The sequence below is a fragment of the Triturus cristatus genome, chromosome 11 (assembly GCF_964204655.1).
Source record: "Triturus cristatus chromosome 11, aTriCri1.1, whole genome shotgun sequence".
Taxonomy (NCBI): Eukaryota; Metazoa; Chordata; class Amphibia; order Caudata; family Salamandridae; genus Triturus; species Triturus cristatus.
In genome coordinates, this window is record NC_140594.1 from 488,845,215 (window position 1) to 488,861,620 (window position 16,406).

Here is a 16,406-nt window from a genome sequence, read left to right on the forward strand (position 1 = left end):
GACTTGATGCCTGATGTGATTTCAAATTGTAAGTACACTGGATCCTTGCTAATTAGGTTCCCAGTGCCAGATCTCTTTCCCAAAACTGTACCATGATTGGCACATCTTCAGCTACCCCTGTAATTCCCTAGTGAATGGTCCCCCTGATACCTAGGACATGGGTACGGAAGCGGGATGACTGGGGCTGTAGCACAAATTGTGCCACCCCAGAGACCCCTTATGAAGACTATGCAAACTGCCATTGCAGACTGTGTGTCTTGGTGCAGAGAAAAACGAAGAGTTGACACAGAACGTGGTAATTCACCCCTACTACAGGCCTTACAACCCTAAGATGGGTGCACTATGTCCCATGTGTGGACATATCTGCCTGAGCAGATATGACCCTGCAATAACTAAGCCATTCTTGGATTTTGTAAGTGAAAATGGAAGCCATAAAGAGTACATGGGATGACTACTTGTCATTACAGGTTTCCTAGCTCCATGATGGCTTCACTATATCCTAAGATGTTTGGTACTAAACACCTCGTCATAATAAATCCTCACTACTACCAGTGCTGTATTTTTTATTAAATGCACACAAGAGACGCTTTAGAGCGTCCCATGAAATTCTACCAACCACTGGTGCGGTCTCTGACTAGTCATAGACAACCTGCCACCACCCGACATGTTTCTAACCTCACTGGGTGAGAGCCTGTGCTCTCAGAGGCCAGAAATCAAGCCTGCTCTGGGCGTAGGTGCTTCACACCTCCTCTAGGCCTGAATAGCCTTCCAGAGCGGGAAGCTTCAAAGGCGATGGTGCCTTTGAAGTACAGCCCAGCCTTCCCCAGATAGTGGGGGATGGCTTCCCCCTGTACTGCTCCACATTTGGCAGGACGTCAGGTGGGAAAATTAGCTAGATGAGGAGAAGTGTCCACATTCAGCCAGCACCACCCGTAAGGTGTGGCAGGCAATGTGAACCCTTCTCCTGAAAATCCACCATCTTGGATGATGGGAAACAAACTTCTCAGGGCTAAAGTAGTGCCCATTCCCACAGAAAGTGGTCACTTAGAGGGTGTAGGCACCCTAAAAGAGGTAGCCCATTAACTACTACCTGTCTCCCACTGTAAAACCTCTAATTTTTGCATTTAGGTAGCATCCCTGGAACTTGAACAGTGTATTCAATGGACAAGAAAAAGACGCGGACAAAGAAGAGCATCTGCCCAAGAACGTAATCCCTGCTGCAGAGAAAATTAGCACCAAACCCTGACTGCTGCTCAAAGGACTTGGCAATCATGCATGTGTAGTCTCTTCCTGGAGCTGTGAAGAGTCCAAGAAGCCTGGAGCTCCTCCAGCCTTTCAGAAATCACCAAGAACTTCCCTTGGAGGGAAGGTATCACACCCCTGCACACCGCAGGCACTGATCACGCTAAGTCTGGTTTGTTGACGTGCTTCTCCCTGTTGACTCTGATGCAGCACCCACACCAAAAGAGGTACATCAGGTCCAGAGGGTCAGATCCGTCTCCCCACAAAGTTTGGAGACAGTAGGCCTTACCAGAGCCACACTGTATCAATACCTAGAGTACCGGTCCCCCTTCAACAAACAGTGAGATGAAGAGTCCGTACTGCACTCCAACTACCCCAGAAGCATGCATCAACTGAGGGACTTTGATACACCTGAGACCCACATCATGAGCAGCCCAGCTGTCCCTACATCGTCTCTCCAAGTTGCCTGCTCCTGACCACGAGGACTTCTCGATGCCCAGCGCCCTGCTGCCTAAGAGCTCTGCACCCGGCCTGAACAGCCCCGGTAATGATGATTCAGCTGTGCTTTTGTGGTCTTTGCAACCTACCCCCTCTAGTGAGACCCACCAGACTTACCTTTAAGTCCTACTGTGCTGAGTCTTTCCAGGTGGCCCTCATCATCACAGCACACCAGCTACTATTACCCCCATCACCCTGCTCCTGGCCAAATCCGTGATGGTCCCAATCGTCTGCTGCTGGAACTTTGGACTTTGATATGTAATTGACCTAAAACAAAAATGTGAACTTCGTGAAAGCATTGCCTGATGTTATATGCATGTTTCTGCTTTTCCTCATTGACTTCAATGGTGCATAATTGTGCACAAAAGAGATACATTTTCCAAACCCTTAAAAATCGTAACTTTGAAAGTACTTACTATAGATTGAAGTTCTTGGTCTTAAAAATTACCTAGAAATTGATAATATTTTTATAAATTGGTTTCAGATTTATTCTTGAGAGTGTGTCTCATTTATTGCCTCTGTGAGTACAATAAATGGTTAGCAATACCCTCTGATAATCCTAACTGCTTGCCCACACTAAAACACATAGAGCATTAGTATTATCTACTTTTGCCTCTGTAAATCAATAAGGGACTCACTGGACTCTGCACAGCGTACTTAATTTTAGTACACCATATTAATGCCAAGGACAACATGTGTCTGAGTTATGAGCCGCACATCATCGTCATCAATCTGTTGTGGAAGGAATCAAAGGAATGAGTATGACACAGTACAGTTAAATGCTTGGCAAACAGTCCTTCTGCCCCAGAGACCCAAGTGATCCGATATTTAAATGTTCTTTAAATGTTCTGTATTCTAGGTTGGAAAAAATAAAATTATTGAGGAGTGAACCCACCCACCCAGTTCTCCAAATATTATTCTTAAAAGAAAATGTATACTGTATTGCAAAATTAGGTGGTACATCTGCATTCTCATCAGGAATCTTCAGCACTCTTGGGTGCCTGTCTGGACTGGTCCAGTAGGTAAGCAGGAGTTTTGAGCTAAGCTTTCACCTTTTGTTCGTGCAGGAGACGAGCAGGCCTGCTGGTTGTAGAACAGAAACTGTATTTTAGAGTCAAGGAGTAGGGCAGAAGGAAGAAAGATGAGGTTCATGAGGAGTGTACCAAGAAGACTCAGAGGCAGAGCAAAAAAAACAAGAGGACTCAGAGTTTCACTTTTGCCACCATTGCAACAGATAGACATTCAGCAGCATTTTGCAATCAACACACCTCTCTCGAGTTCACATAGCTGAGTACTAAGTCTCAGTCATGTTTTACCTTTGAAGTCGATAACTTGTTGCTTCTAGCTGTTGATGAGGTAGTCCCACCCTGAGTTCTTCCATCCTCCTCCTGACTCCGAGTAACTCCATCCTAGTCACAACCTGAGCCAGATAGACGTGTAGTGCACTGCTGTTGAAGAACAAGTAGAGAAAAAGTATTGCAGTTTTTTCAATAGGTTTTTGTTTGTTAACTAAAATGACTGTTCTCGTCTCGGAAGAACCAGAAATAGGAGTGGACCCGGCATACAAATCTGGATACGTGTGAAAGGGCCAATCCCCTTCAGGAAAAAATGATCACCCATTATTCAGGCACCAAAGATTGCAAATCATCTCAAGCACATTCCCAAATTACAGTTGAACACTCAGCCTCACTGTCTGCCACTGCATGAATCATCAATTATTACTCACAATCACTCATTGATCATTCACTGGTGCAATGGTAACCTGTTCCAATCCAAACACGGTGGTAACTACACTATCTCCTCTTTGATGCAAGCAACAGATTGGAATTTGGCTGTCTTGTAAATCAAATGATCATCTGGGGAAGCCCTCCTAGTTGAGGAAAAAACAGAAGGATCATAGGAGTGGACCGTGCAGGTTAATTTTCGCTAAGTAAGTTTGAAAGGCCAACCACCTCCAGGAAAAAATGATGACCCATCATTTACACCCCAAACATTCCAAATTTTTTCAAGCAAGTTCCAAAATTACAGTTGAACACCCTCCCTCACTGTCTGCCACTGCATGAATCATCAATCATTACTTACAATCACTCAATAATCACTCATTGGTGCAATGGTTTGCGGTTCCCAACCAAGCACAATGGTAGATATGCTATCTCTACTTTGATGCAAGCAACAGATTGGAGTTTGGCAATCTTTTAAATCAAATGATCATCTGATGAAAAAACAGAAGGATCTTAGGAGTGGACCGTGGAGGTTAATTTTCGCTAAGTACATTTTTAAAGGCCAAACACTTCCACGCAAAAGTGATCACCTATTTTTCAGGATCCAAACATTGCAAACCATCTCAAACAACTTTACAAGTTACAGTTGAACACCCTCCCTCACTGTCTCCCACCACATAAATCATCACTCACTGTTGCAATTGTAGGTACCTTTTCCAATCCATGCATTTGTAAGTTAGGTAGTAGGTACACAATTGCATATTTGACACAGGTAACACATTGGAATTTGGTATTGGCACCCTTTTAAATCAACGATCTTCTGGGACAACCCTGCCAAGTGATACAAAAAGATCGACATGTGAGAGAGGCAGGCATTGTCTCCAATGTCATGAAGAAATTGTGAAAGCTTCTTCATTGCACACTGGTCCAACTGCAATCCGGCAATGTATGTGACTAAAAACCAGGGGGGGGCAGAATTTAAATCTGACACAAATAGAATGCTTAACTATCTATTTTTTTGTTTGCAAAGAAAGATGTTTAATGAGAAATAATTAAAAGGTTCTCTGGTAGCACTGGCATACTAAGTCCGGTAATTAGAGTTCATCCTCAAGCTCAAGTGGTTCAACCAGAAGTTGGTCAGCTAATGCACTTAATTCTGACTAATTATCCCCCTCCTCCTTCTGTGCTGTTTCAGGAACTGCATATTTGTGTGGTATAAAATGTTGGTTAATTTTGATCATAGTCAATATCTCCACATTTTGAGGTGACTGACTGGTCCTTCTCACTGTAACCACTGCACCAGCTGCAATGAACAAATGCTCAGCAGACACACTGGCTACAGGAAAAAAAACCAGATACTTTATTGCTAGCCTGCTGAGCTCTTGCCATTGGCACATCTTCCCATACCAATATATCAATGGATTTTGATCCACATAGACCTCTTTTGGATCACTCAGATACTCCTGGAACACCCTCTGGATGGTCATTGATGCTGTCAATTGCTCGATCTCTTTTGCCATTGCCTCTGCACTGGACATAGGGCCAGATGTACGACCAACAATTTTGCGACTCTCAAATGCGTCGCAATAGCGACTTGCAATTTGCGAGTCACAAAATGGGATGTACAACAGTGTGTTCAACACTGTTTGCGATTCCCAGTGGGGTCGCAAATTGCGAGGCTTATGAGTATTAACGAGCCTCTCACAATTTGCGAGCCCATTGGGATTGACAGGCCCTCCCGGGGATGGTGGCCTGCTGGGCTTAGCAGACCACCATGTCTGGGATTTATTTTAAATAAAGCAGTTTTTTTTAAATGCAGCCCAGTTTCCTTAAAGGAAAACAGGATGCATTGAAAAAAACAAAATGAAATGTTTTTGTTCCCTGGGACCAATGCCTGCCCTTACAAATATTTTTAGAGCCAGTCACAAAGGGGAAGGGGTCCGCTGGGGAACCCTTCCCATTTGGAACTCCATTACCACCCTCTTGAAGAGGGCGGTAATGTGCAAGTGTTTTGCGACCGCAATTGTGGTTGCAAAACATTCATACATGGCTCTGCGGTCGCTATTTGGAAGGGAACGCCCCTTCCTAATAGCGAGTCGCAAAACCTATTTAGCAAATCGGAAACAATTTGTGACTCGCTAAATAGGCTTTGTTCATGGCCCAGTGATTTTGCATGCGCAAACGGGTCACAAACCCATTTGCGCATACAAAATCACGTCTTACATCTGGCCCCTAAGCCATGGCAGCTGAAACCAATACAATGCAGAGCTTGGGTCCGATCTTTCTGTTGCAGTTGTTTCTGGTGTTCTGGTTGATGGTGTTGTTGGCTGTCGTGACACAAGACAACCCTCTCTGGAAGTTGAAGGCGGCACCCCAGAACTGTGGGGTGAGGCTCCAAGTTCCAGCCATTCTTCTTTCAGTTTTCCAGCTTGTTCAACAATCCACCTCTTGTATTTTGAAACATCCTCTTCAGAAAAAGGAATTAAAGTGGGCAGAATTTTGTACCATGGATCAGGTAGTGTGGCACAGATGTACACTTTGGATGAGATGATGTTCTCTTTCAGCCTTGCATTGGAAGCCAATCGAAAGAGTAAGCTCTCAAGCAAGGGATGCGCTTTTGTGTTTTCGTTCACACCTGCAGGGCAAACCTTTCAGGCATCTTCTTTAGCAGGTCCTGTAGCTGATGCAACAATGGGATAGCTTGGCCCATCGTACTGTTCTCCTTGTTATGTTCCCGTGTGAAAACCTCAAAAGGGAGTAGCATCTGTGTAAGGCATTTGAGTAGGCCCCTTTTGTCCACATCCACAGTCATAGCTTTCCCAACTGCATCAGCTCCACTTTGAATGGCATATTCATTGATCTGTTTGTACTGCTCAAACAGACGATGCAACATGTAACAGTTGAGTTCCAACATATACCTCCTGTATCAGGGATTTAACTGATGCTCTATTAGCACGCTGAATAATACGCAACTGCTACTGGGCTTTAAAAGACTGGCTCAAATGAGTGCAGATTCTTCTGCAGGTCGTCAGTATGTTGCTGACAATGTCTTCCTTTTTGAGAAAGTCTTGTACCACCAGATTGATGTAATGGGACAAACACAGGATTCTGAAATAGCCACCATCTGACATGGCCTTGGCTATGTTACTGCCAAACTTTCTTCTGGGCCAAGACCTGTAGATATCTTTTGCTTTACTCCCGCTAAAGAGATCCAATGCGCAGTGATGCACATGTAATCAGTCTCCTGACAACTGGTCCACATGTCTGTTGTCAGGTGGATAGCGTGAATAACACGTGATTTGGTAACCTTCCTTTTTTCCTTTGAGCACCATTCAAAGATACTCTTGGACTTTACCTTCCCCATGTGTGGTGCACAGCGCCTATTGTTGCTTTTTTGACCTGGTTACAAAACTGTATACAAGTACATTGTGATGCAGCACTGGAACAGCAACTCTGGCAAAATAGGTCTGACTTGGAACCTTCCATTTTATGTAGATTGCTGTCACAAATCTAACATTTTTGCAATCTTCCCAATGTACAAATGTGCCGTTGGGTGTTTGTGGTCATTGGGCCCAACCTGCCTGAACATGTCCTTAACAGTAGTCTGTATTTTTTCTACTTTTCTGGGGCCACTGATGCAGGTTACTTTTGAGAAGTAGGTGGTGGTAGACTCAGAGCATGTCATTGTGGGGCAGTCACTGTATGCCGTGGTGTTTCCATCTGCCTCTGTGTATTGTGCCACTGTGAAATCGCTGAGGTGAGTGATTCTGCTGGCACACTGCCGGGGACAGGGCTGCCTTGTGTGAGAATGTCACTCTTTTCTTCCTCATCATCATCACCTCCCACCGTGATTGGACTTGTAGTTGATGTTCCCAGTTTCTCCTCACCTTCAACACGACAACCACATATAGCAATTTTTTTAAGGTGCTTCTCCCACCAGATTGCGTGATGTTTTTTCATATGGGTCATTTTGCCTCCAGTACCATATAGTTTGCCAGGCATACTTTGACATCCTTTCATGCAAGCCTTTGGCAAAGGGACACTAGCTGGATGCTCAAAATGGCTGTCAGCCAGTGCCACGCGGTCAAACAACAACACTGAGAAAGGAGGCATGGGAAACAAAGAGCACATTCGGGCATAAAGACACAGACTCAACAAAATGGCCCCTGGCCACATGGGATGGAGAACAAAGACAAATGAAAGATGGTGTAGGAAATTAGGATCTGCTTTTATGTTTTCCCCCACTTTTTGCTTGGTGCTATGCTGTTTGAGACTAGTCTAACTGGGATCCTGCTGGTGAGGACCCCTGTCTCTCTCCTTTCTCCCTTAAATTGGTATGGTAAGTACTTAGGTACATCGCAGATTGGATACTGGGGTACCCTTATAAGTCCCTATTATATGGTACTAAGGTACCCAGGACATAGGTACCCCAGTGGTCCCCCATGGGCTGACACATGTATTATGCCACCCATGAGAGACCATTCAAACTGTCACTAGAGGCCTGCCATTGCAGCCTGTGTAAGCTGGGGCTAACCCTACTTACGAAAGATATAGGTTCCCTATAGCTAGAGTCACTGCACTTAAAACCTATAAGTCACCCTTATAGCAGGAATTTGCAATCCTGAAGGCAGGGTGCTCAGTTCCAAGTGTGAGGGTGCCCCTGCATGAGCAGTACACCCCTACAGCCTTCGGAGTCCATTCCTCAGGTTGGAAGTGAGACAGCCATATAGCACATAGAGGGGCACCGCGTCACTATTCGATGACCATCTCGAAACTGGCTGTAATGAACCCTATTATGTTTGGTATCAAACATGTTAGAATCATATCTCCCACACCGTATATGGTGTGGGAGGTATGATTCCAAGCACTGTAAAGGCCCTCCGTTAGACACCCCGTAGTCCCGGACAGCACAACATGGCTGCTGCCGACCAGAGACACGATTCTGCCATCCTGCTGCTCAGCCAAGCTCAAGCAGGGGGAGGCAGAAAAATAGGTATCCTGTCACAAGGAGGTGTGACCGCCTCCCAGACAGGGTTTAGTGTATTGGGGCCGGGTGGGAGCACTTGCCAGCACCACTCAGTCTGCTTGAAGGGCACATCTGGTGCCCTCTTTGCATAGTCCAGTTCAAACCAGCTCAGGAAGCCATTGGCTCCCTCTCTGGCGGAAAACTGGACAAAGGACATGGGAGTATCCTCCCTACAGTCCAACCCCTCCCCTGGGAGGGGACCCTAAATAGTCCCAACCCTTTCTTTAGGGTACTTAAGGGCTTACCGGAGGGTGGGTCCCTAGATTAGTCATGGGGTATGATTGAATTCAGACACCACTTCAAACTTCGACCGTCCGGGCACTCTGGACTTCACTGGACTTCACTGTGGGCATCAAGGCTGCAACCGGGAAAGATTCCTGCTGCTTCTGATCTCATCACCCTGCTTGTCTGCTGCAATGTCCATGCCTGTGCTCCATACAGGAAATCTTCCAAGGCCTGTGGGCATCCAAGACACCTGTAGGAATCTCCCTTGAAGTGAAGGAGTCACTTCCCTGCTGCTGCAGGCACCGCAACTAAGCTGACTGGTCTGCTGATCCTGGGCTCCCACAGACTCTGAAAGCTCAGCAACTCAGGTGGTGGTTCTTCGCATTCCCTCGAAGCCTGGCCTCTCCTCTCACCAAGCTTGAGCACAGTGTCCCTCATCAGAGCCGCAGGAACCAAACCCCTGTGCACTGCGTTGACCTGCTGTCGCAAAGTCTTGTTGGGCTCCCTTTCATCAAGATCTTCGGGCTCCAAGTAGTTCCAACCTCAAGCATCTCCAGTGACCAGAATCTTTAAACACATCGCATTGCTTGCATTGTGGGCCTACTTCTTTTTTAAATTTTTTTTATTTTAATGTTTTATTTCTCATTGAATTAAAGACGTACAAACCCCTATAGCAAAAATCATATGACATACACTAAAAATTATGTATCACAAAGAAGAATACCTTCAGCAATATTGTACATTTGTCATAAACCAAAAATGAACACAAAAAAATGAATTACAAACTAAACTTAACTAAGCGTAAGCAAGAATCATGAATGATCACCGCAAATGCGAAACACCATTACATAACAGTGCAGATGCAAGGACACAGCGAGTATTCCAGGCAGGGACTGGTGAGAATCAACATTACCATCTTGTCTTGTGTACGTTATTCGCCAGTACGTAGGACCCTTAAGTCTGTGTTTCAACGTAGTCATTATACAGATTCCGAAGGTTTTTCAGACAATTTCTAGGGGGAACAACTCACTATATGCTTCAGTTTGTGTATTGCAAAATATCATGTCTCTAGACCATTGGGAAGGAAGGGGTGGAGAGCCACAGGACCAATGCATAGCTACTACTCTCTTCGCGACCAGGAGACCCATGTCAACCAAGCGTCTGAGATTTGTCCTTAATTTTTTAGAGTAGCCCAATATAGCTAAAAGCGGGTCAGGGTTTAGCGCTTCTTTAGTGATATAACTTAGCTTGGCGAACACTTGTGACCAGAAGCTAGCGATAGATTTAACCCAGATCTCTTGACTGGGGGTGACTGTTTTGATTTGTTCTTCATTCCGTCCATCAATTGTGTGTCTTTTGCTTTCTAACTTTAGGACTCCTAAATGCCTTCTGTGAATACCGAAAATCTTAAAGTTAGGATTTTTCTCAGTTTAGGAGTAGTAAAGTTAGGACTCCTAACTTTACTACTCCTAAACTGAGAAAAATCCTATCTTTAAGACTTTCGGTATTCACAGAGGGCATTTAGTAGTCCTAAAGTTGGGACTACTAACTTCTGTGAATACCGAAATGAGTAAGTGCCTTCTGTGAATACCAAAATGAGTTAGTCCCGTCTGTGAATACCAAAATTGTAGTAAGTTTAGGATTTTGTCTTAAGTTAGTTCTGTGAATCGGGCCCTAGGTCTTCGGGTAGTGTCGCTGTGGTGAGAGGGAATATGATAGATTTTGCCCAGTTAATTTTCAAGCCTGGAAATTCCCCACTTTCACCACTTCCCGTAATAGGATAGGTTCTGAGCTGGGTCTCGTATGTAAAGAAGAGTATCGTATGCATAGGATGAAACTATGAGGCTATACCCAGGGATCCAAATTCCCCTGTGGTCATAGTATTCTCTAAGCGCACAAGCCAACGGTTCCACCACAAGGGCGTTAAGGAGCGGGGAGAGCGGGCAAGCCTGGCGGGTACCTCTGGAGATCGACAATGGAGTGTTAACAGCACTGTCTACTCGCACTCTGGCTATGGGGGCCTTGCAAAGTGTGAAGATCAGTGAGAGGAAGAGGGGTCCCAGGCATTCAAGAATTAATAACATAAATTTCCACTCCACCAAGTCAAAAGCTTTTTCTGCATCTAAAAAGATGGCGGCAGCTTTGGTGTCTTGCTTTGTATGTTGAATTGCCCAAAATACAGTGGGAATGTTATGTGTAAGTCTGCATCCCGGGACAAAGCCTGATTGTTCTAGCCCAACAAGAAATGGCATAAGAGGGGCCAGGCGATTCGCCAAAATATTTGCAAAAGGTTTTGTGTCCACATTAAGCAAAGAGAGTGGTCGATTAGAGGAGCAATTATAAGGGGACTTCCCAGGCTTTGGGATAACAACCAAGAGGGCCTCTCGCATCGTGGGAGGCATGGACCCACCCTCGGCAATTTCCTCAAACAGCATTATTAGATGAGGGGTAAGTAATTCCTGAAATACTTTATAAAACCCCACCGTTAACCCATCTTGCCAAGGAGCTCCTCCGGAGCGCATTGTAGACAGCGCGCCTTGTATCTCCCACACCTCTATCGGTCTCCTCAAGTATTCCCTGTGTCCGTCTAATAGCCAGGGTAATTTTATGTATTCTAGATAATCCAGCATCTCAGAATCTGTGGCATGGGGCCTTGACTTATACAAGTTAGCATAATAGCTTCTAAAACATTTAGCAACCTTGTCGGGGCCCACAACTCGCTCAGCGGTATCCAAATCTATTTTGATGGGCTGGGTAGCTGTTCGGCGCCCCTTCATAAGATTAGCTAGTGCAGAGCCAGGGCGCTCGCCCTCTCCGTATGTTCGTGCCACTGCATATTTGCCCAGTAGCTTGACCTCTCTGTACGTCTCCAAGTGATATTCCTCTAGAGTGGATTTAAGGGCTTCGGCCCAGTTGGCATCATCTATGCCGGACCTGTCCCCTTCTAATTTCACTAGGTTTTGCTCTAGTAAGGTCAGTCAGCCCCTAATTGACTTCAGCACTCCGAGTGCTTGGATATAGCAATGCCATGTATGTAGACCTTAAAGGCCTCCCAGACCATGGTGAAGTGTGCGACCGAGCCTACTTTACTGGCAAAAAAGTCTCAATTGCTTCTAGCATTTCCGCTTTAAAAACCTCGTCAAGCAGGGCGTATGGGGGAAAGCGCCAGGTAAATGGATGGGTTTGCTTAGTGGGAGTCGCTAGTGTGAGAAGTATTGGGGAGTGGTCCGAGTAAGTACAGGGAAAGATCCCGTAGCTCCCGATACCGGGTGTTAGAGCACTAGCCAACAGCCAATAATCGATTCTAGTGTGTAAATTATGCAGAACTGAATAATGCGTGAAACCTCCCTTCTCAGATGAGCGAGAGCACCATACATCCACTAGTGCCATTTCCGTCATGGCCCCCAGAATTGCATCAGCAGCCATAGAGCAGCGTCGTGGAGGGCCCCCGGAGCGGTCCAAATCTGGATTAAGGACACAGTTAAAATCCCCCCATATCTGTGGCAGGTCAGGTAACTTACGAACTAGGACCAATAGATTTTGAAAATATTGCAGACAATTGTGATTAGGGCCATATACATTAATCAGTATACATTCCATGCCTCTTCCTGCATACTTAGATATTACATCTCTACTATCAACATCTGTGTGCAATTCCTCTAGGTTGATTTGAGCCTTGAGATTGAGGCACGTTAGGACTCCCCGGGTGTGCGTAGTAAAACCTGGATCGTGGATAGTGCCTCTAAGCTTACCATGGGTCAGCGGAAGGTTTGCCAGTGGGAGGTGTGTTTCCTGTTGTAGTGCTACATCAATGTTATGTCTAGTGAGATATGTCATAGTCTTCCTAATTTTACGTTGGTCGTTCAGCCCCTAATATTCCAAGTCATGAACCTCAATCTATTCTCCATATTTCTGTGAGTGAGGAGAGAGAGCTCCAGATATTTTGTCCGTACATATTCTGTTGGCAATGCACAGGACCATACTGCAGAATCCCACTCTACCCTCTGTGTGTATCGTATGCGGAAACATCATTACAGACTTTTAAAAAACTATATAAACCATCAAAAACAAACACACAATCACAGACAAATCTCCACCCCCCCACCCACACCATGCCAACCCAAAGTGAGCACAGTCAAAATTCCACCCGCTGCCCTGCCCGTCCCCTTCCCCAAGAAAAAAATGGCAACAAGCCATGTAGTGAGTAACACAAGGGGCGGATGTTACATAAGAACTACAACTAACCATCAGCCTTAAACTACACTATAGTGAACATGTTTAGACAATCGGGTCTATATAAAGAAAAGTATTAAAGGAGTTCTATCGAAGGTCACCCACATTAGAGCCTACCTGCACATTAAAGTCAGTGTTCATTATACAACCAAAAAGCAAGCATCCCCCCCACTGCATAAAGTCTGCAAATACTTGGGAGAGATCTGGGCTGCCATTTAGCCCCACAGACAGCCAACCAGATCAAGCAGAGGTCAGGTTTCAAGAGCCCCTCGAACTCAGACTTCGCTGAAACAAAACAGCATGAGATGAGTGCAAGCCTGTCGGATCTCAGAGGTAAGCACCCTCAGTTCTAGAGTATTAATCGTTATCATCCATGTGATACCGGCGGACCATCTGTTGATTCGGGTAAGGTCTCCTCCACCACATCTCTCTTTGGTTGCTTGGAAAGTTCCTTAAGTGCCTTCTGCAGTGCCTTTGAGTCTGAGAAGATCCGGGATGAGCCATCCAAGTTGACCTTTAGTCTGGCAGGATATAACATGGCGTAGGTGATATTATGATCATGGAGTTGTCGCTTGAGAGAATTGAATTGACGTCTTGCCTCCTGCACTTTCACCGTTAAATCTGGGTAGAGCGAAATCACGGATTCTTCATTCTGAAGCTCGCCTATTTCTCTGGCACGTCTCAAGGCGGAATCCCTATCTCGATAATTCAGCAATTTGGCTATCATCGAGCGAGGAGGGGCGCCTGGGGGAGGGCACAGGCCCAGCGAATGGTGGGCTCTTTCGATCACAAAGATATCCGAGAAGGTCTCCCGGCCTAGTAGAGTGATGAGGAGTTTTTCTATGAATTGTTCAGCATTACTTATCGAGGTGGATTCCAGAAGACCCGTGATGCGAAGATTGCTCCGACGAGAGCGGGTTTCCAAGTCCTCCATCTTATCCTGAAGAGATGTGAGAGCCTTGGCCAGCTGTTTGTGTATTGTGTCTGTTTCAGTTTGGGCCTCTTCAACTTCTGTAATACTGCGCTCCGACATATCTATACGCTCTGCGTGCTTATCCAGCCTCTCCGCCATCCTATCCATGCAGAAGACTCGATTTTCCCATCAATCACCGACAGGCTCTTTTGAAACACGGCAAACATTTGTTTGACCTCACCCGGCTCTTCCTGGGCATCTGTGGAACGGGCCCCACTCGTCTCTCTAGTTCGAGATCACTTTGTGTTGACCTTGCCCATAGGGGAGTCCGCCTGGGGACCCGCTATGTAGAACTATGTTGGAGAAGTAGTGCCCAATAAGGGTAGGCCAACGTATCAGCTTACCACCTCACCAGTGCACTCATCGGAGGATCGCCTGCCCAGTGACAAGGAGCTCCCCAGCACAGCTTCGGGAAGTCGCGTAGTGCTGGAGGCCATCCTGCGTGACCAGGGAGGGCTACGGCTGCCCAGTCAGGGTGATTATGGTCCCTCCAAGTGTGTTTAAAGCTAGGCCAGCTGTGTTATGGGGTGTCCGCAATGTCCTCCCACAGAAGCAGCGCCCCAGGCCACACTCAGTGCTGAGATAGCATGCAGCGTCCACCGCCACCAGTCACCAGAGAGGAAGAAGTATCTAAGGGGTCTTCGTCACAGTTCCAAGGCGCAGGGGAGACAATATTGCATGGCTCTAGTACATTAGATGCAGTGGCACAGCAGACTCAGTTATCCAGATCCACCTGCACAGGCCAAACACAGAATGACTCAACACCACCATCCGCATCGGGTCATCCACATCAGGAGCGTCCCTCAATCAGCAAATCGGCAGGGCCCAGACGAGGCCTCTACTCCCTGAGCTTGCGGCTCCCTGCAAATCCTCTCAGCTGGGTCAAAGGGCTGATGGACGTCACTAGGGGGCTCCCAGGGCCTCCAGATCGCCCCAGCAGATCAGCCGGAGGGCGCCACCCAGGCAGTGGGCATTGAGGCACCGCAGCTCCAGTGCCTAAATGAGCCAGGCAGGAAAGCGCCGGCAGTGATGCACCAGGAGGCGTCACGCTTCAGGGAGCTCAGCGTGAGAGCCTTCCGCTCTCAAACCGGACCAGCTGCAGCGGCTCACCGTGAAGACAGGCATAGGCGGGAACCCAAGTGCCGCAGACCGAGGCCTCCGATCTTCCCCCGGCACCAAGACACGCACTGAGCCGTCTTCCCAGGCCTCCACTGCACAGCTCACGCAGATTACAAATCACTGCAGGAGCTGCTTACAGTAGGCGGCAGGCAGAGGCACCGGTACCGCAGTGATCCCCAGAGCAGGTAAGGTCTCGAATTAGTGAATGGGAGGAATCCGCAGGCACCACCCGACAGCCGTCTCCGGCTCCAAGATCACGGGCAGGGGAGCCTCCCTCCACCTCTGCAGGCCAGTGTTGTGCTGCGACAGTTCCAAGGTGATCTCTGGTGCAGGGAAGGTGTCGGCAGATAGCTCTCGTGGGGCACTATTTGAAGCTGTACAGATCTGTCGGGCAGTGGCACCAACTATCAGGATTATTGACGTGTAGGGCTGATGGCTCGTGGAGCTCTGTAATTACCCGGCCATCTTGCACTGCGGCAAGCTCCGCCCCACCACTGTGGGCCTACTTCTTTGGTAAGCTGCTCCAGGTCCTCTGGTGACTCCATTGCTTCTGGCCATTGGGTCCTGTTGAGGGTCACCTTTGAATTCTTTGGGCTCCCCTGATTGCTTGGGGCCTGCCCTGACTCCCCTGCTTTTGGTGAGTCTCCTGCACCTTGCTGGTCCCAACATTGCACCTTTTTCAACTTCCTTGTTGGTTGCAGTTGCCAAGGCTTATTGGTGCTCCCGCCGGACACCGACCCCTCAACTCTCAACATCCAATATGGGACAGCTTGTGTGCAGCTCCTGGTCTTCCACAGCATCACCTGGTCTACAACATCCGACATTGGTGGTTACTCGTCTTCTGCGCCTCCTGCTCAGTCCTGAGTTACATAGATTCTGTCTCCTCCACTTGCAGGTTCTTCACATCTTGAATCTACCTTTGGGTTTCACCAGACACTTTCCCCTTCTCCAGCAGCAGCATTTGCTTCAAGTCTCCCTTTGAATTTGACAACTTTTTCCGACTCCACTTCACACCTATGCACCTGGCTTCCTTGGTACAGATAACCTGGTTCCATGGGTATCCATGGGTGGGATGGATCTTCAACCTTTTTTCTTCCACAAGGTTCCTTCGGGGTCCTCTGGGAAGGGACCTCTTTCTTTAAAATTGCAACCGCGACTTACACATTGATTTGGATGAAGAACTCAGTTGTGTTCCTTCACTACATACAACCTCAATGGGGCTCCTAGATACACAACTTGGGTGGTTGCTTGGGTCTCCATCACTTCTACATCCTCTGACTATTGTCTTGACTCGAGCCGTTGTTCGCATACCACTATTTAATATATTGTTTGATCTCCCCCGGGGAACACTGTGTATTCTGTGCACCTT